This window comes from Hydra vulgaris, chromosome 09 (genome assembly GCF_038396675.1).
Source record: "Hydra vulgaris chromosome 09, alternate assembly HydraT2T_AEP".
NCBI classification, from domain to species: Eukaryota; Metazoa; Cnidaria; class Hydrozoa; order Anthoathecata; family Hydridae; genus Hydra; species Hydra vulgaris.
Window position 1 is genome coordinate 53,191,984 of NC_088928.1, and position 21,505 is coordinate 53,213,488.

Consider the following 21,505-nt stretch of genomic DNA (forward strand, 5'->3'; position numbering starts at 1 on the left):
ATTATCGCACCATACAAAAACAATAAATATAACAAAATATAAAGTAAAATGATAAAAAATGTAGGTACGGGCAATATAAAAAGAAAAAATAGGCTAGAAAATGTGCTACTATTTATGGTCTAAACTCTTGATAATAAATTGAAAACTGATAATCACCTGTGTGAGATAAAAGTATATAAATGTCGTTAATGTAACAAATTCATAATATAAAGCTCATAAAGCGCTATATTACGTGGGTGTAAGAGGTAAAAAAATGTTGGTGCCATGGTAACCAATCACATTAAGTAGTGGATAATGGTGATTCCCCTCCTCAGGAATGCACTGCGATCACCAATGACGTTTCGGAGAGCCCGAGACCTGCACTAACACCACTCGTCAGGGGCGTGTCCTTGCAACAGATCTCACCGACTGCACTCTACGTCATGCTAGTCAATGTTGCAATATAACACTACAAAAGCCAAAAATCCTAATCCCTATCCCAGTTTTTAATACAGCTCCAATATTCTTAGAGATCTCATGAGAGTGGTAAGGGATGCGCGTGGTGTGAATATAAGCAAATATGTTAATACATATAAATATCAGGTCTGCTTCCGTCAAATCTTAAATAAAAAATATTGTAAATAATTTATTATGAAGATGACAAAATAAAAATATGGACTAAAAAAAAAAAAGGAGAAGACAACAAGTGCAAGGCTTCACAACATAGTTAATGAAGATTTAATGGGAATCTTTACTCTAAATCTATGTCTCATCTAAAGAATCTAAAGAAAGATCGCCAAACGCAACAGATTGTTATATTTCGTGAAAATTAAAATAAAAAAGCGTCAACCCTTAAATAATTTGGATAGTTTAGATCAATTATCAAGAGAAAATTTAGTTATGTGGTCTATTCACATATAGGAGAGATGGGGGCACCTTGATCTTTTTTATGGTTTGTTGATTGATTACTTGAAAACCCTTGCAGACAACAGTACTATTTTCAATTTTTTTAAAAGAGTATTTATTTCTTTATTCAAATCAAAAAGCTAATTTTGGTCCAAATAATATTTAGTAAGCTAGAACTCAACTTAATAATATCACCTACAAAGGATCACGGTACCCAATATATAGGGCACCCTGATCTGCACTATTGGGCACTTTAATCTTATATACAGTTTTTTACAAAATCAATAAAAAGTTGTCAATAAAGCTTAATTAAAAACATTGTTCTTCAAATTTCTGCCAAGAGATTCACATTTAAAATTTAGTTAACAAGTTTTTTCATCAGAAATTTTAAGAAATCTTTGCAAAAACTGAAAAATCAAAATCGAAAATCAAATGTCGACGGACACGAGGTGTGCCACGATGCTGCATTGGATCGGGAAGCTTGCAGATGATATCATCTCTGATAAACTGATACAATTGCTCACTGACAGAGAAGAATTTATACAACTTCAATTTTTCTCTTTTCAAATATTTGAGCATTCGCACATTTTTTTCTTCACAGATTTGTCCAACATCAAATTTATCAAAAACAAAATCCTTCACATACAGTTCATCAAAGTCAAAGTTCAGGTTTTGTGATTCAACTATCTGTTGAGAAGATATAATTTCAAGATCATTTGACACCTTTACTAGCAATAAACCTAACAGGCTTTTGCACGATTGTTAGTCCTGTTTCGTCCACATTGTAAATGCTTTGTGGGCCAAACGGATGACGTTCTCGCACTTTCGGGAGATTTCGAAAAAATTCACTAACGGTGAATCTGTTGAAAGCTGTTGCTCTTGCAAAGCTGGTGGCTTCTGGAGCTCGTAAAGATAATTCTGGGTTTTTTTTCGTAAAGCTTTGTAACCAATCGATGCCTGCCATTTTGTTCTTAATCTATGAATCCGGACAAACTTTATTATTAGCAACAGCCATTTCATATGCTAATTGGCAAGTTGTTTTCGTTAAAAGGCCATAGTTCATCTTTGAAGCTTGAAGCAAATAATTTGATAAGCAGTCTTCTTCTTCTTCTTCTTCTGTGAAGACCTGTCGTGTAATAAATCTCGGTTTAAATGTAACACCCGGATTAAGTCTTTGCTTTTTAACATATTAAGACAAAAACTTACTCTTGTTCGCAATCATCTTATTCAAATGTTTGACCTTTCTTATTGACAGTTTCAAATCCAGGGGCAACTGATACATATTTATGTCTATCAAAAATTCAACAAAATTAAATCGAATATTATTACTATACCTTGATAAAATAATTTACCTTTTTATTTTTTGTTATTAATTTTATTTATCTAGCAAATGGAAATATTTTTTCTTTGTGCAATAAATGCATTTCAATAGTGATTAAATACAACAAATAATGCTATTAAATACAACAAATTATACATGCATCATAATTTTAGTATGCGGCACCTTGATCCTTAGATCAACCAGCCCCGTGATCATGGAACCCCTATAGATATATATCATGTAATAATGGCTGTATCTTACTGATAAATAACATTCAACGGCGAAATCATACCATAAAATATACGTGGATAAAATAGCTAGTGACTGCAGTTGATATTTTACAAATGTTTAACGTAGTAATAAAAATATATGAATAATTCTCATGTTTATCATATTTATCTTTTATCGTGAAAATCAAACTTTTATTTATTAAAATTCGTAAAATCGATTTTTTGACAAAACTACAACGAAAAAAAATAGCCGGAAGTATATGCTGATAGTAACTTATGATGTCACGCAGATATAATTATAAATAGATGATGTAGCACTAAAAGATCAAGCTGCCCCACATATCAAAGAGCCCCCAAATTCCTTATGGCCGGCTGTTTAATTTAAATTTAATTTTAATTAGATTTAAGATACAACCTTATATTTTTGATAATGAAATGAAAAATATTTCATACTAATTAATTTTGTTTATTAAAGATACAAATATTTTGAAGAATTAAATATCTTTTCATACTAGGATGCGCGCAAACATCAACAAACTTGTCACATTCAACAAACTTATTATCTTAACTAAAATTTTCAAATTGTAACGGAGTTGCAATTTGAAAATTTTAGCTTAATTGTAACGGACTTGCAACTTGAAAATTTTAGGGGGGATTGTTGTCACACTCCCTCTTCGCGCCGGCCTTAAATTAGCCTTTGATTAATATAAAATATTTAATCCAGATACCTACATATAACATATGTGATTCAAAAATAAACAATGATCAAAATTATTGGACAAATGATCAAAAAAATGGACAAATCAAAAGTCCTGAAGCTTTTGCATGGCATTTTTATAAACCTATTTCTTGACATAAAAGATAATTTAAAGTGATAGAAATAAAAGAAAATGACCGTTTATCTTTAAAACAATGATGTACATGATGACAGAATTGAAGCATTCGAATGGTTTTTGCATTAAGTTGCTTTCTATTTACTATTCTTATTGTTTTTACAAACTTTACTTTATTGTGATTAGTTTCTTGTTAAAAAAAAATGGCAAAATGTTCATCAAATTGTTTTCTCATCAATTTATAAACATATTTAAGAGTTTGAAGAATATTTTTAACATGCAATCGAATAGAATTCTATTTGATTGCAAATAAAAAACCGAAATTTAAAAACTTTGAATACTAGATTGAGAAAAAAGTTTAAAATACCCTTAAATTAAGAAACTTTCTAGTTCTAACCCGTTTGCTTGGTTTCTTATGATTTACTATATATTTTCTAACCTTACGGTTGTGCTACACTCGCATTGCCCAACTAATGATTCCTACAGAAACTTGTAAACTGTTTACCAAATATGTTACAAGCCATACATAGTTTTGTGATAATTCTGCTCTTATGTTTGTATATGTAAACATATATTTTTTATATAGACATATATTCGTTATATATTAATAAGATACAAAATGTATATATGTATATATATATATATATATATATTCACTTTGGATTTCAAGAATGAGATATAGGTATAATTTAAATTTAAATTTATAGATATTTTTTATTGAAAAAATAATGACCCAAATTTAGCTAGGATTTTTAACATACATACTAAAAAAAATTTAACTAAGTCATAAAACTCTAGTGTGCAAAGTAAACAGGGAGTGAGGTCATAATATATGAGGTTAAGGGAGAATTATTTGAAAATATGATTTTGGGTAGATAAGAAAAAAATGCACAACGGATAAATCGGTAGGGGGCGTTTCTTTGGCACGTGGCAGCAGTTGCATAAAAGAGGATAAAGTTGTAAAAGTGGTTGGGGGAGGGATTGCAAAAATTTAAAAAAAATTTTGCTAAAAGAGAAATAAATCCTAAACGTTTATTTATTTAAAAAAAATAAAAAACTACTACTAAAGGCCTAAGTAAGAAGTAAATTAAGTTAAAGTATTCTACAAATAATGTGCTCAAAGTCCTTAATAAACAGAGCAGTAAAACTTAGAAAAACATTCATCTTTATTATTATTAAAATACTTACATAACTTTTTTATTCTTTTGGAAGAAAAAAGTTATACAAGTGTATTTACTAATTTGTATATATATATATATATATATATATATATATATATATAAATATATATATCAACGATGGATAAATGCAGTTGAAGCTATGTGGAGTTAAATAAGAAACTTGTAATTGACCATAAAAAAATTATCAAATTAAAAAAAAAAGCTGAAAATTGTCCAACAAAAATCGCGCCAAATAAAAAAACAGCAATATCCGTTAAATTTTTGGTTAAAAGTTTAATCAGAAAAAACCTGATTTCACTAAAATGTCAAGAAATGCTTTTAAAGATGTTTTCTGGAGTACCAAGAGCATTTATGAATAAAATAGTTACTGGTAAAATTATTTGTTTATTATTTGTTTGAATAAAATAGTTACTTGTAAAATTATTTGCAAAGTTCTATTGCAAAATAAGTTTGCATTACCTTGGAAAAGAAGAATCCACTAAAAGACTCTCAGCAAACTGGTATTATTTAAAAATAAATGAAACTAAAATTACATATAATTTCTTTCTTAAAGAATATTTCTTAAAGTTCTTTCTGTTTGTTGTTTATTGATGTTTATTATCCGAGACTCTCCGTATTTATTATTATTTGTTACAATATATTTTTAATATAATTTTCGCAAAAAATGTCGCTTGAATAAATGTAAACGAAATATCCATCGTAACACACTGATCTCTGTTTAATAACCGGATAGCACTTCTCAACAATACCATTGTAATTTACTGTTATACATCTCTATAATAACCGGGTTAGCACAAATGCATGTCCCTTTTTACAATATCCAAAGTTTCTATATTTTCAAACATAATAATATCATTGAAATATGTCTCTTGGTTGAATACATATGAAGAAAGTAAAAAGCCTAAAATAAACAAGTTTTTAAGCGCGATCTATGTATTTTTAAATTCCGTTCTGGTTTTTGGGGCTTTCCAATATAGTGGCCGAACAAAAAATTGGTTTTAATTTTGATATCAGTGATGCGCTATCCAGTTATTATAGAGATCAGTGAAACATAGTCGTAAAACTGAAACTTACGGAAAATTAAAGTTCCGGGGCTTTCTAACACGACATCGTTTGGCTTCAAAAAAATAGGAATTTTCTTAGAAGATGCGCTGTCCAGTTTTTATAGAGATCAGTGGTTTTAGTAAATCTAACCATCTTATTTTTGCGTTCTAAAACACATCGTGACGTTTCTCAACGCAAAAATAAACTTTTTGACTAACATATTTCTTAGTTCACCGCAGAAGTGTAGATCGATGCAAAAAAAGTTCAAGAACATTTTAAACTTCTAGTGAAAGAACAAATAGTATGTTCAAACACAGCACAATTTTAAATTTTTAAAGAGAAATAAAGCAGATGAACCAAATAAAACTACAATGAATGCATCTACAAATTTGAATATCTCTTCAACAACAATTTTAGAATACTTCATAAAACCAGTTGATGATTCGTTAACAACGAAAGACGGTTTACTACTTGTTTATTACTTGTTAAGTTTTGTACATCTTAAGATGTTTAGAACTTAACAAGATGTACAGTATTCTTAAATAAAAATAATTATTTAAGAATACTGTCAAGTGCTAAAGATTATACAAAAATTCCAAAGTTTCCAAAACAATTTAAAAAATTGCGAATGTTCATTCGCAATTTTTTGTGCAATGTGCAATTTTTTTTGTGCAATTCGCAATTTTTTGTGCAAATGTGCAATCAACATGCAAAGAAATTAAGTCAAAAAATCTTAGCTGAACTAAAGACGCAAACTAATTGAGGTGAAGGGTTTGTAACGTATGAAATTAGTGTGCGCCAGAAAATAATCGTCGTTATAAGATTGTAAATATACATGTCTGAAAAGGTTTATAGAATGTTAGTCTTTTCTAAGTTCACTGTTAATACCAGATATTAAATGGATAGCTTTTTTAGAAAAAAGAAAAAACATTTCGTGTTACGTTCAACCATGTGTAAAAATTATCGAATACGTTTAGCGCTTGACATTCAATTGGCAATAATTTATAAAAGTTGATTGTTTCTATATGATAAAGAAAGCTATTATTCATTGGCAAATGTAAGTGATCAGGAAAAATAAATTTATCCAGAACAAGAATATTTTTTAAACAATGAGAAAGATTATGATGTTAGTAGTTTAGAATTATCTGAAACGAACGTTTATCTACTTATCAGACATGCAAAGTCCGCTGATAGAAAAATTCAAACAACTATAAATAAAGTGTTAAACTCATCGAATGATAAAAATTTTTTTTTTACTAAAATCTAAGGAGGAAGGAACAGAGTTAAAATATAAAATTTATTCCATATCTTTCTACTGCAATTGTTTTCATCATTGATTTTAATGAGCATAAAAGCTGCCCCCGGTTGTTACGGGCCTGATATATATATATATATATATATATATATATATATATATATATATATATATATATATATATATATATATATATATATATATATATATATATATATATATATATATATATATATATATATATATATATATATATATATATATATATATATGGGTATATATAAACTCTGCAAGTATTTAACAACATTGATTCTTAAACCATACAGTAACATTATAATACTTAATACAAATTTTATATAAAACTTATACAAAAAAAAAGAAGTATAAGTAAAGAACAAGAGCTGCTTTAACTAGAGATAATAAGCAATAAAAACAATAAATTAGTTTGTTATATACTTTTGCTTCTTTTACAACCTAGGTTAACATTTTTTTGATAATATTAAGAGATCTGTCAAATGTTGAAGGGTCTTGAGGTGCCATTAAAAACAGTTCTAAATTTTTTTTTTAATTTGGTGTATATGTATATATATAAATATATAAATATAAATATATATATATATATATATATTTATATATATATAAATATATAAATATAAATATATATATATATATATTTATATATATATAAATATATAAATATAAATATATATATATATACATATCTATTTATATATATATATAAATATATAAAAATATATATATATATAATATATATATATATATATATATATATATATATATATATATATATATATATATATATATATATATATATATAAATATATATATATATATATATATATATATATATATATATATATATATATATATATATATATATATATATATATATATATATATATATGGAGTGTATATATATATATATATACAGTATCGGACAAAACAAGTGCAACCAAATAATGTTAATTTAGTTTCTTTATATAAAAGTGCTGCATTTTTTCAATTTAGAGAAATAACTATGTAACTGTTTAGAGACAAAGTTCTTCAAGTTTTATTCATCACAAAGTTCATTATTTGAACACGAAAATTAATAAGTTAATCAAAAGTATTAAAAAAAGTTGATTTCCTTCTGGACAAACAAGTGCAAATCGACAAAATGTTGACCAAGCTGTATTTCTCTATCAATATTTCGTGGCGAATCCTTTGTTGTCAATCACAGCCTTGCATCTTCGAGGCATAGATTCGATCAGGTGATCAATGAAACTTTGTGGAATCGCTGCCCAGGCCTTTTGGATTTGTTCAAACAGTTGATCCTTATTACGAACACCTTCACGATTAATTCTGCGGTCGACGATCTCCCACAGGTTCTCAACAGGGTTGAGATCCGGAGGTTGAGGCGGCCAATCCATCACCGATAGGTGGTTGTCTTCAAACCACTGCTTGACTACTTTTGCAGTGTGCTTCGGATCGTTGTCTTGCTGAAAAACTCATTTTATTGGCATATTCCATTCAGCATGAGGTAACACAATATCTTTCAGGATATTTTTATTCATGAAACGGTCCATTATTTCATCGTTTCGATGTATTGGACCTAAACCGTTAGCAGAAAAACAACCCCAGACCATTACATTGCCTCCACCATGCTTCACGGTATTATGGCAGTAACGTAAATCGAAGCGTTTTCCGGCCGGTCGGCGTACACGGCAAGTGCGATTGCTCCCAATGATGTTAAACTTCAATTCATCACTGAACAGGACAGTTCGCCATTTCTGCACATTTCAGTCAATATGAGATGTAGCAAACATGTGTCTTTTCTTCTGGTTTTTTAGTGATATCAGCGGTTTCTTTGCAGGGCGTCAAGAAAACAATCCGGCTTCAACAGCACGTCGTCTGATTGTTCGGTCCGATACAGGCAGCTCTAATTGCTTTTGTATCTCGACTGATGATATCAAGGGATCCTTCTTGACGGATCTGACGATCATAGAATTCTCTCTAGAAGTGGTGGAACGTGGTCTTCCACCGTTGTTATCTGCCGCCATCTTCCCCGATACGATATTTGGAACATAGTCTTGATAAGGTCCATTTTTTCACGCGATATTTATCACAAATACTTTTTTGTGACATTCCACTTACGTAATCGCCAATAATTTTCTTTCTTAGTTCCAATCCAAGACTGTCGGGAGCCATTTTTGCACTTGAAGTCATAAAAATAATAAAAATAAATAATCACGTTTCTCAAGGCTTACCGTATTACATTTACCTTGTAATGATACAATAATGCTCTGTGGTACACAACGTCTTGGTTGGATGTGGACTGCATTGATGTAATAAAACACTGTTTTTTTTATTTAAACAGATTTTGGTCTCATTTTGGCATAGAGAGTTTTATTAATGTTCTTTGTAGTATCAATAATAGCCAATAGGTGTTTTAGTTAATAATTTAGTCGCTAGAACATTTACGCGGATTTGATTTAACCACAAGTTCATCACAATGGTACTCCAGAGAGTAAGTTATGCGGTATTGAAATCAAACTAGTAATATCATTAAGAAATAATAAATATATAATAATCAAATGATAACATGAATTGTAATATCTGTTTAAAGCCTTACATCATATATGCTTAATTAAAAAAGAAAATATGTATATATATTCCGAAATCTCTTTAAAATATAAACATTGATAGTATAACAATATTTCAATAACAGTTAGCTTTAATCTTACATTTTACTTAGTCTGTACAGCCTTTTTAATTACCTTATTAGGTACAATAGAGCAAGTTTTAGGAATAATATCACGAAATAAACTCGTAACAATAAAAGAACATCTTCAGCTATCTAACAAAAATATATCTTCATGACTTTATAAATAAATTTTTATGGATTATAAATTAAGAAAAATGTTACTCATTAACATTAAAATTACAAAAAACATCAAAAATGTTTAAGAACTATTTTAACTACTCAAAAAATAACAACTGTCATCGTAGTTATAGTTGAACAGAATAATAAAAAATTAATCATTTTTGTAAGGCAAGTTGCCATATAATTCATAATAATCCTTCGGTATAACACTTTTTAACTGTTGTAAATGATCATATTTTGATTTTGAGATTGGCAATCTTTCAGTAAAGAGTTGTGGTGGAATCACTGGTTGAACTCTTTTTGGTGTTTGTGGTAATTGTTTAAATTGTTCATCGTAACTTAGTTTGAAATCTATTGTACCATTGGGGTTGTATTTTAGAACTCTGATATCAACCACACATTTTGCTCCAGTACCTCTTCCAGAACGGATTGTATCATAAATAAGGTAGCTTAATGAATATGAAGCGTAAGTTGATGCCTTTAAATCAGTTGTTGTTTCATCAAAGCAATAACACTTTACTATATTAGTGCCAAGATTGTATATTGTAAAATTATGAACCATCAGATTTGTTTTGAAATACAATGCACTGGCTGTCAAGTATGGACATAATTTCACTGCTTGTAAATCAGCAGTTATAACATGAATTGTTTCATTTTTTGCACCTATTTCATCTAAAGTTTTTTCATTTTCAGCTAAATCTTTCCGTGATACATGTTGTTGATACTCTTGCTCTGTAATATTTCCTGTTTTATATGAACAACATAGATCGCATGCATCTTTCTTTGGATGAAACAAAGCTATGTTTTTATCTTTCAAAACATCTTCAAATAGTTTTCCGAAAGCCACTTTCTGTCAATTTTTTGTAGCATTTTTAACATAGATACGAATGAGCTCACGTTTAGACTATTATGAGTTCTAGATATAATTTTTACTCTCCTTTCTGCAGTCGCGAGAAGGCAATTTAGGCATGACTCTTAAAAATATTTGTACCAACTCTTTCAATGAATGGCATGGCCATGCAGTATCATTACGGTTTTTTGTTGTATCCCTATTAAATTTTTCTTAAAGCCAGTACCTAACTGTCCACTCTTTAATACCCAACGTTCCTAAAAACGTCTTTAAACGTACTCTCATTTTGTTGTTCTTTAATTTTAAATAATAGACTTTTGTTATACTTCGCCTTGTACTAGCCCTTTCAGTAGTTTTTCTTTTAGTCGATTTTTTATCAACTAAATATAAAACAAAGATTTTCTTGGCTACCCAGCTCATCTCCTAAATTTTTTAAAAATATCTAGTCTTACACTTTCTGTAAACTTTTTGCAGTTAATCACATTACTTTGTAAGCATTTGTTTGATTTACAAGCCTCTCCAAGTTTTCGCGCAGGTCTTACAGCGTCTTGTAAAAATTATTCCTCACCAGTCTTTCTATAACGTATTCATGACCTAGCATTCTCAAATTCTTATTTCTAAATCTTTTTAAAGACATTTGTTCTGCTTTTCGTTTCCTTTTCCTAGATTCAACTGCTACTTCAGGTTCCAAATTTCTTTCATGAAAAAAATCGTCATTGCTGCCTATTCATTGAATGAAAGCTATCTGTTCAACATTCGTTATTTCAGAGATTGGATTGTTATTTGGATCAGCAACAGAATCATCTACTGAAAAGTCAAATGTTGGTAATTCATTTGGTGAACTATTGTTTTCAGTATGTACAATCTCCGCAAAAACATATGGTAAATTATCAGTCATTTTCTTAAAAGCTTTCTATGTCATAACTTGATGTATTTTATCTTCTTGACAAGAGTTTTCTGTTATTCGCCATTTTATTCTTTAATCTAAAAAAAATTAGCAATATAAATATAGAAAAAATATTCATAATGATTTATATAGGGAAAGGGGGGTAATTAGTACCGCTGTGGAATGTGTACCAGTGTCATTGTTCTTTTTCTGATTCGTTGAAATTGGCGGAAGCACGATAAAGTCAAGCCAGCAGATGAAATATGTATACTGACCAAAAAATGGCGGAATCGAACGTTAAAGAAAGGAGGTAAGTCTGTTTCCCTTTTTTAACACTATTTGATGTAATAATTACACTGTCCTACTAGTCGTACTTGCAGGCGTGGATATACGTAACTTATTTATATTTTTTTATGGCGCTAGCCCATCCATTCTTCTTCATTATTAAATACGTTTTTTTCCGATTCGCTTTGCCCATTAAAACACTGAAGTAGAAAACTATGTTTAGTCATAGTCGGGTTAATCGTACCTGTGATGGTGGGGTAATTCGTACCTGTGGTACTAATTACCCGACCTGTGGTACTTTTTAGGCGCTGCAAACATACTTATACGTTGTCAATTTGTTATAGACTAATCTGTCATTATATTTTAATAACATTTCTAAATTAAACATAGTATATACACTTAAAATTGAAATCAATTAGATTATTAGATTTAGTTGCATTTTTTAACCTAGATTTATCTAGATCTAGTAGATAGGGCTATAAATTATAAAACTTATGATATAATCTATAAACTATCATTAGTATCAGTATCATGCCTTTTTTAAAAAGAGTTTTTATACTTACAGTATTGGACAAAACATTTGCAACCAACATCGAACAATGCTAAAAAGTGTTACTAATTTTACATGTCTTAAAAACAAAACGAACTATACTACCTGTGCAAACAGTTCAGGAGTCTGGAGTCATAGCATGCCATGACATGAGCAATCAGCTGACAGGTGACAGCACACAGGCAGAATTTCGTTGACAAGTGTCATTTTGCAGCGAACAAAATAAGTGCAACTTTTTAGGTTTGTTTCATTTTCTTAAGTCTGGTCCGTGTCAACGTCACAGAAGGTTTTATAATTAAAGGAAGTATCCAGCAGTTTCCAGAAGTTTCCAGAAGCATACAGAAGCTTCCAGAAGTTTCCAGAAGAAGCATCTGGAAGCATCCAGTAGCATCCAGAAATATCCAGAAACATTCAGAAGCATCCAGACGCATTCAGAAGCTTCCAGAAGCATCAAAAACAAGCATCTAGAATCTTCCAGAACAGGTTCACACAGGTTCATTTTACTATACAAGATACATGTTAATCGACAAATAATTCAGTCAGTATATGGAAGTCAATCAGTCAGTATTATCAAGACAGTTTATCGAAGTGAGTTTTATCAAAGTGTTTTATCGAAGAACATCAATACAAGAAGTGAAATATAACAAGTGTTTCATTACATCAATACAGTCCACGTCCAACCAAGACGTTGTTTTCCACTGAGCATTATTGTATCATCATAAGGTAAATGTAACACGGTAAGCCTTGAGAAACGTGATTATTTATTTTTATTATTTAAATGACTTCAAGTGCAAAAGTGGCTCCCGACAGTCTTGGATTGGAACTAAGAAAGAAAATTATTGGCAATATCGTAAGTGGAGTGTCACAAAAAAGTATTTGTGATAAATATCGCGTGAAAAATGTACCATATCAAGACTATGTTCCAAATATCGTATCGGGGAAGTTGGCAGCAGATAACAAAGGTTGAAGACCGCGTTTCATCACTTCTAGAGAGGATTCTATGATCGTCAGATCCGTCAAAAAGGATCCCTTGATATCATCAGTTGAGATACAAAAGCAATTAGAGCTGCCTGTATCGGACCGAACAATCAGACGACGTGCTGTTGAAGCCGGATTGTTTTCTCGACGCCCTGCAAAGAAACCGCTGATTTCACTAAAAAACCAGAAGAAAAGACTCCTGTTTGCTACATCTCATATTGACTTGAATGTGCAGAAATGGCGAACTGACCTGTTCAGTGATGAATCGAAGTTCAACATCATTGGGAGCGATGGCATTTGCCGTGTACGTCGACCGGCCGAAAAACGCCTCGATTTACGTTACTGCCATAATACCGTGAAGCATGGTGGAGGCAATGTAATGGTCTAGGGGTGTTTTTCTGCTTACGGTCTATGTCCAATACATCGAAACGATGGAATAATGAACCGTTTCATGTATAGAAATATCCTGAAAGATGTTATGTTACCTGATGCTGAATGGAATATGCCAATAAAATGGGTTTTTCAGCAAGACAACGATCCAAAACACACTGCAAAAGTAGTCAAGCAGTGGTTTGAAGACAACCACCTATCGGTGATGGATTGGCCGCCTCAATCTCCGGATCTCAACCCTGTTAAGAACCTGTGGGAGATCGTCAACCGCAGAATTAATCGTGAAGGTGTTCGTAATAAGGATCAACTGTTTGAACAAATCCAAAATTATTAATTTTCGTGTTCAAATAATGAACTTTGTGATGAATAAAACTTGAAGAACTTTGTCTCTAAACAGTTACATAGTTATTTCTCTAAATTGAGAAAATGCAGCACTTTTATATGTATGTCTAGGTTATAATAATATTTTTAGCTTTCATATTAGCGTATTTCTTTTCTTTTTTATTTTCTCTACTGATTCTTTCTCATCCTTCCGTTATTGTTTTTCTCTTAAATGGAAATTAGTAGGCCTATTTGATTATTAATTAGTATTATTGGCTTGTTTTTAAAAACTTCCCTACCCACATTTTCTGATCTAGATCTATATAAGCCTATATGCCTTTTCTAATTATTTGCTTTTCTTTTCACTATGTTACGTTTTGCAGAAAATTTTTTTTAAGTTTTACACACACATTTTCCTATATTAACAGAAGGTTTTTGCATTTTTGTTTTCAGAAGACAGGCAGCTACATGGACCGAAGAAGATCTAAAAAAAGCGCTGCTTGCTTACAAAGATGGATTTGTGGGCTTAATGAGTGTGCAAGATTGTATGGCATTTCTAAACCCACTTTAAGACGTCATTTGCTGAACAAAAACAAGTTTGCAAGAGATTGATTAAAAGTGAGGGGCAGGTCAACAAATCTTCCACCTGAAGTCGAAGAAGATCTGATCAAGCACATTCTGCTGCTTGAAGCAATGATGTTTGGCATCACTAGAAAGGACCTAAAGCAGTTAGCTTTTCAGTTAGCAGAGGCTAATAACTTGTCACATAACTTTAATAAAATTGCTAGCAAAGATTGGTACAACTCTTTTATGAAAAGGCACCCTACACTGAGTTGCAGCCAGAGCCTACATCAATTGCCAGAGCCTCAGGCTTCAACCGTGCTGCTCATGGTGGCTTTTATGACAAGCTTCAATATATCCTGGATAAGCATTCACTTCAGGGCAAGGATATTTACAATATGGACGAAACTAATTTGTCAATAGTTCCTAAGTCCAGACACAAAATCAAAATCAGCAAAAGAAAAACGTCAGGTCGGTTCTCTTTCCAGTGCTGAAAAGGGTGCTACAACCACTGGTGTTTTTTGTATGAATGCTGCTGGCAATTTTCTCCCACCGATGATAATTTTTAAACGTAAAAGGATGAAAGATGAGCTAAAAGATGGTGCATCCTCTGGATCAGTTTTTGCATGTAATGATAGTGGATGGATGGACACAGAACTGTTCAAAAAGTGGATTGACCACTTCATAACTTATGTGAAACCGTCAAAGGACCACCCTATTCTATTAATATTAAATGGTCATGCCACCCACACAAAAAACTTAAATGCTATTTTGAAAGCATCAGAATCTGGCGTAATATTGCTGAGCCTTCTACCACAATTTTACACATCGCATGCAGCCTCTTGACATCTCTGTTTTCAAGCCATTGCAGACATATTATGAGCAAGAGGTTGAAAAGTGGCTGCGACTTAACCCTGGAAAAGAAATAACCACGTTTCAGGTGTTTAACCTCATGGGACTTGCTTTTCCCAAGGTTGCCTTAATGTGCAATGCAATAAGTGGATTTGATACCCCTGGTATTTGACCTTTCAACCGTGATGCTTTTGGAGACCATGAATTTGCAGCATTGGCCATCCGTGATGAAAACCTTGTCACAATTCTTTTTTCAAATGGTATCTCATGCCCTGTTAATACAGATACATCGCAAGCCTTTCAACTTGAAACATCACCAAACATTCAACCTGCGACATCACGGACCATTCAACTTAATTTACTGCCAACTTCTCAGCCTGAGACATCTGCTGCGCTACCTGAGACACCCAATCAAACATTTGAAACCATTATATCAACACCTGATTGTCGATTTTTTTTAGAAGTGTTTCCATTAGTCAAAATGAATCACTTCAAAAAGTTGACAGGGATGAAATTGGAATAATCAAGGACTTCCAACAAATGATCCAAGAGAAGTCTTTAGCTGATCTGTTAAGAGCACAAGTGATAAACTACATGTGCCACAATCTCAGTGACTATGAGAAATTTGACCAAGGAACTCTCTGCGCTGATATGCCACCCCATAAATGGTATAAAAACTTTTTAGAGAGATTTGAGGACATGTATAACGCAACAACCATGCCTGGAGAGCTGAAACTTATTGCTATCAGCAAACTTATTCAAAGAGCAATAATTGTTCACAACCCCAAACACAGTGCTGTACTCAAGTATGGTATGGAGGAATTTTCATCCTCACCACCAGTTATCCTTATGTTTACCAGGGTTGTGGAGGATGTAGGCACTATGATTGTTTAATTCTAAAGCAGCAGCCTGTGAAAGCAGCCCCAAAGAATCACTTATACATCTCTGTGAAACACATTTCACCAATTCCTGTGCATGTCAAGATGCCAGCAAAAAGAAAAAGAAAAAAAAAAAGCTCCCAGATATTAACATCAAGTCAATATAAAAAGCAGCTTTTATTTAATAATACCCCTAAAACTAAGAGAAAAACTGACAAAAAGAAATCAAGTCAAAATATAAATAAAAAAAATGTCAAGAAAAATAAATGTACCACTAGTACAAGTAGGTTGAAGGGGCAGCAAAAACATAATTGCCCAACCTCTAAAGATAACAAAGGGCAGCGTTGGTATTGCTTCATGTGTGATGAGAACATTGAGGAGGATATGATCCAGTGTTTAATTTGTGGAGCATAGGTACATGTTGCATGCTCATCATCTGAGTCTCAAAATTGGTCACATGATAGTTATATATGTGAATTATGTCAATAAATATATTTTACAAGTGTAGAATGAACCATTTATTGTTATATTACTTATTATTAGTGCTGAGCTTTTTTTTCTTCATACCCTTTGGTACTTATTAGCCTCACTAGTGGTTCTATTTGAACCTTCTTGTGGGTAAATAGTACCACCTTGTTTATTTTTAGTTTTTATTAGTGCGCTCTTTATTTTAATATTTACATCTTGAAATCATGATTGTTTGTTTTAGTTTCATCAATACATGTTTCTATCTAAAAATAAACTTTTTCCTACATTTAGTTTTATTTTTATTAATTTTTTTTCTTAGGGGGTACTATTTAGCCTCCTTTCCCCTACTTTGGTGATATTTTTAAATAAGAAATGCATTTATATAAATTGGCTAAGATACAAAATGTTCACCTTACAATATTCAGTTATTACTAATGACTGAATATTCTAAGGTGAACCGTGCTAATGATAATTTAAACTGAAAATTTTTTAAAGTCCTTGTTTTATTTAAAATGCTAATATTAGCAAAACTAATAGACTCCCATCATATTCAATTAAGAAGTAGGAAAACTAATCCTATACAAGAGGTATAGTCCTGCAATTATATAGATAGTAAAAATAAATTAAAAAAAAGTATTATTAATAGACAAAAAATGTAAACAAAAACTTTTCTCTTTATAAAAACATGATCGCGCATTTTTGGTTTTTAAATTAAAAAACAATAAAACTTAATGAGGCAACTTTTTTTAAAGACGTTTTTTTGTAAAGAGAACTTTACGAAAATGGTAAACAAACAAAAAATAAAGTTTTTTCTTTATTAAGTTTGTATATAGATAATAAAACCAAAACTGACCTGATGTAGTGTTGATTATTTTCAATTATAAACCAAATTTAACAACACCTCAAATTAACAAAAACATTACAGATACGCTCGAGATGATAACCGATCAAATACACGGTACTGGTATTTACTGGCCCATGATACGCAGTATCGTTCTTGGGCAATAACCTGCATTCTATAGGTCAAATAAAAGTAACCTCAATATCGTCGGATGCCGATTATAATCCTCCATGCATTGCCAAAGAAATCTCAAATTAGCTACATTTGTCAGATACGCGGTATTATCCAATGCTTACGCGGGTTTGCACTATCCCCGGCAATATATATATATATATATATATATATATATATATATATATATATATATATATATATATATATATAAATATATATATATATATATAATATATGAATGTTGGAAAAGTGTGTCAAGACTTAAGAGACCGTTTATTGACACGTCAAGTGTTAATAGTTGAGAGGGGCCGTCAAATGACGGACCTTCGCCAAGTGACGGTAAAATAGTGAGAAGGGGAATAAAAAAAAATGTAGGAATTTTAATATGTTTAATGAAGCATTACGAAAAGTATATAAAGAGTGAAAAAATGAAAAATAGGTTCATAACGAATGGAATTGAAAAATAAACCGTTACCAGTTGGCAGTAGTTCAACCTTATAAACCAGATCCTCCAATAGATAATGATGGTACGCACGACTCGCATGGGAATTGTATTCGATATTTTGAAGTGTATTAATAAAGAAAAAATAGTGTCAATATTAGCACTTTCGAGCTTGTTTATTGTTATTGTAGTGGGAGGATATTTATTTGGAGCGTTATTGGAGTTTTCGTATTACTTGGAACAATGTTGGGATTATACATTTGTAATAAAATAATAAAAAACGAATTGTAAGTTTTTATATATTATATATTATTAATATTATTTTTCAATTCTATTAATTCCGTAAGAAATTCCACCAGAGATAGCTCCACCCAAAACAGCTTTACCAATGGTAGGTAAAAGAGCGCTAGCGCAAGTCAAGTGATGGTCATAGTTGAGGGGGTCCTCGTCAAGTGACGGTGGTGAAGAGCAAGTGAGGGTGGAATAGAAAATTTTTATTGTCAGGAATTTTAATTTGTTTAATGAAGCGCAAGTGAGGGAAATAAAAAATTTAAGAGAGGTTTTAATGTCTAGAAAATTTAATATAAAAAAACTGTTACAAGTTAGCTAAAAAAATAAAAATAATTTATTCGTAAAAAAATTTACACAAAAGGTGTAAACTTTTTTACGAATAAATTATTTTTGAATGATGCAAGCTCTCTTTATTTAAGGTAAAAAAGTAGGGATACATTGCTGTAAAAAAAAGAAAAAAAAATAGGTTAAATAGAAAAATTTTTGTTTAAAAAAATAAAAAGAAATGAATACCTTTCAATGAGTACCTTTCATTTGGTTACGGACTTTTTCTGACATTCTTTTTTTGGTATAACCACATTTTGTTTTGTTCATTTTTATTTTCTAGCTATAAATATAAAATAATATCATTCTTATGTACAAAATTTGGAGATGTGATAAAATGATATTGTTCTGTAGCCCAATTTACATAATTTTTTACTAAAATATAAAATTGTTCATACTGAGTATTATTTAAATAAGGTTGAAAATAATGAGATAAAAATATTTCACTGCTTGTATATAAAAAATAGGCTTGTTCGTAAAAAAAATCTAAATGTTTTCTATATAAAAAATAAAGTCAATATTGTGTTTGTAAGTAAAAGGTTTGATCCCAAATAATATATTTGGTGTCGTAATATTCAAAAGGGATCACTTTTGCCAGTTTCATTTGAAATAATTTCATTTCTATCTTCATTCTGCTGAATGACATTTTTCTTTTACATAGTTCTTTCAATGTTGAAACTTTTTCATGTTTGAAGCTTAATCTCGTGTGTGGACAAAACCATACCCATTTTTGATAATGTAAATCATATTCTTCGAAACTTTCTCTTTGTATTTTTATTTCCATTTTTTATTTGTTATCTAAAAAGATATTAAAAAAATTGAATTACAATATTAACATGAATAAAACAAGGTTCTGTAATATAAAAATATTGTTGTTTTGCCCAGTATATATAAGACATTATTAAATGATATAGTGTTTTCATTAAATCTGTTTCTAGTTGTTTATGTGGGTAAGCAAAATACGATATTTCTGTAAAAGGTAAATGAAATAATCTGTAAAGGTAGCGTCTTTGAAGATGAAAAAATAATAAATGTTTATTTTTTTCGACAACCCATTCATAAAAGATGTTTTTTCGATAGCAGTAAAATAAGAATCTTATTTCATCTATTTATAATTTGCTTATTTATAATTTGGTTGTACATTTTTTTTTCTATTGTATTAAAAAAGATGAAATAAAATTGTAATAAACACAAAAAAGTATATAAACAAAATAAACAAAAAAAAGACTATAAAATAAACTTTTTTTCGCAAAAATATAGTAACAAAAAATTTTTTTAGTTTTCTTCCGTAATTTTCACTCTAAAAAAAAAAAAAAAAATGCTAAAAAGCATAATTTTTTATTTTATATAAAATAAAAGGAATAAAAAAAATTTAAAACTTACGAGTGCTCCATCCTTTGTCTTTATCTTAATCTTTCGATAAAGTCATTTGCTATTGCTAGCCGTTTATCTAAAAAAAAAAAAATTATTGTTATAAAGTTAATAATATTATTAAATTTTTTTTAAAAAAATAAAAAATTACCCAATTCAGCATTGTATGGTTTTACTTGAACGACTGGTATTTTTTTTCCGTTCTTTGTGATAAATAATTTTGTAAATAAACCGTTGTTATCTTTGTAATTTATTTTATTTATGTCAATGTATTCCATTTTTCACTAAAAAAATGATTAGTTGTTTTATATAAAAAACAACATGTTGTTTTTTGTAATAAGCAAAAATATATATAAATGAAAAAATATCATTTTTTATAAATGCCTAAAATAAGGTATACTCCTAGATCATTAAACACTGTCAATATGGCGCGTACAAAAACAACAGTTCCTAGAACAAAAAAAGCAGTTCAAACACAAACAAGTACAAAACAGAGTTCAACATCCACACAGACTGACAGTCAGTATTTACCGAGAAATTGTAAAAGAATATTATCTTGTTTACGAAGAACAAATAACAGATATAAAGACAATAAAACAAACCGTAAACTTGGAAGAGTTGGTAAAAGAATAAAACGCTGGGTTCATACTGCCGAATCATATGTCGATATTAAACATCAATTAAAAGAAGCAAACATAAGACGAAAAAATAGAATAAAATTACATATTTATATAAAAGTTAAAATTGAACATAAAAAGTTTTTTTTATATTGTATTTTAATTAGCGAATAGCGCTTTTGCGTTTATGGTTGTTGTTGTTTGTTTTTTTTTCTAAAAAAAGTAAAAAAAGTTCTTAAAAAAAAATATATTTTTTTATAAGAAAATAATTAAATAAAAGAACTTACTTTTTGAATAGGTATATTAATTTCTTGTGGTGTTTTTTGTAATATTACTTGCGGTTTTTCTTTATTTTTGATTTTAAAGTCTACCCCTTCTTCGTTATATATTACGTAATGAACTTTGTCATCTTCAATGGTGGTGATTTCTTTTTCATCGTCCGTTATTTCTGTAATGTCGTTTTCGTTAAACTCTAACTCTTGTTCACTTATTTCTACATCGCCCAAAATAATTTCATCGTTTGCTATATATTTTGTCATCTTGGTAGATCTTTTAGTAAAGCGTGTTTTGCCATTTGATTTTGTTAACAAAAAACACGCTTTTTATGCATAAAGTTTAATCTCTACAGATTAATGTGAAATAAAAGACAAAGTGATGTAACTTTATGCAATGAAAAGAAAATGCTGTGTCATGCTAGTTTAATTTAGAAAGAGTTAATACCGTTTTTATGAACAAGATTAAAGAGATTAAAGTACGGAGTAAACAACTTTTTAAAAACACTACGAAGAAAAAA

The 21,505-nt window shown here is 30.1% G+C and overlaps 1 protein-coding gene across 1 annotated transcript in view; it reads right to left on the bottom strand.

Annotated features, from left to right (window-relative positions):
- Nucleotides 1-19,009, bottom strand: part of LOC105846762 (ephrin type-A receptor 3) — a 137,028-nt gene extending 118,019 nt beyond the window's left edge. The window contains exon 1 of the mRNA XM_065806045.1: nucleotides 18,914-19,009. The gene's annotated coding sequence lies outside the window, so the exon portion shown is untranslated. The remainder of the gene's footprint in view (nucleotides 1-18,913) is intronic.
- Between the last annotated feature and the right edge of the window lie 2,496 nt (nucleotides 19,010-21,505).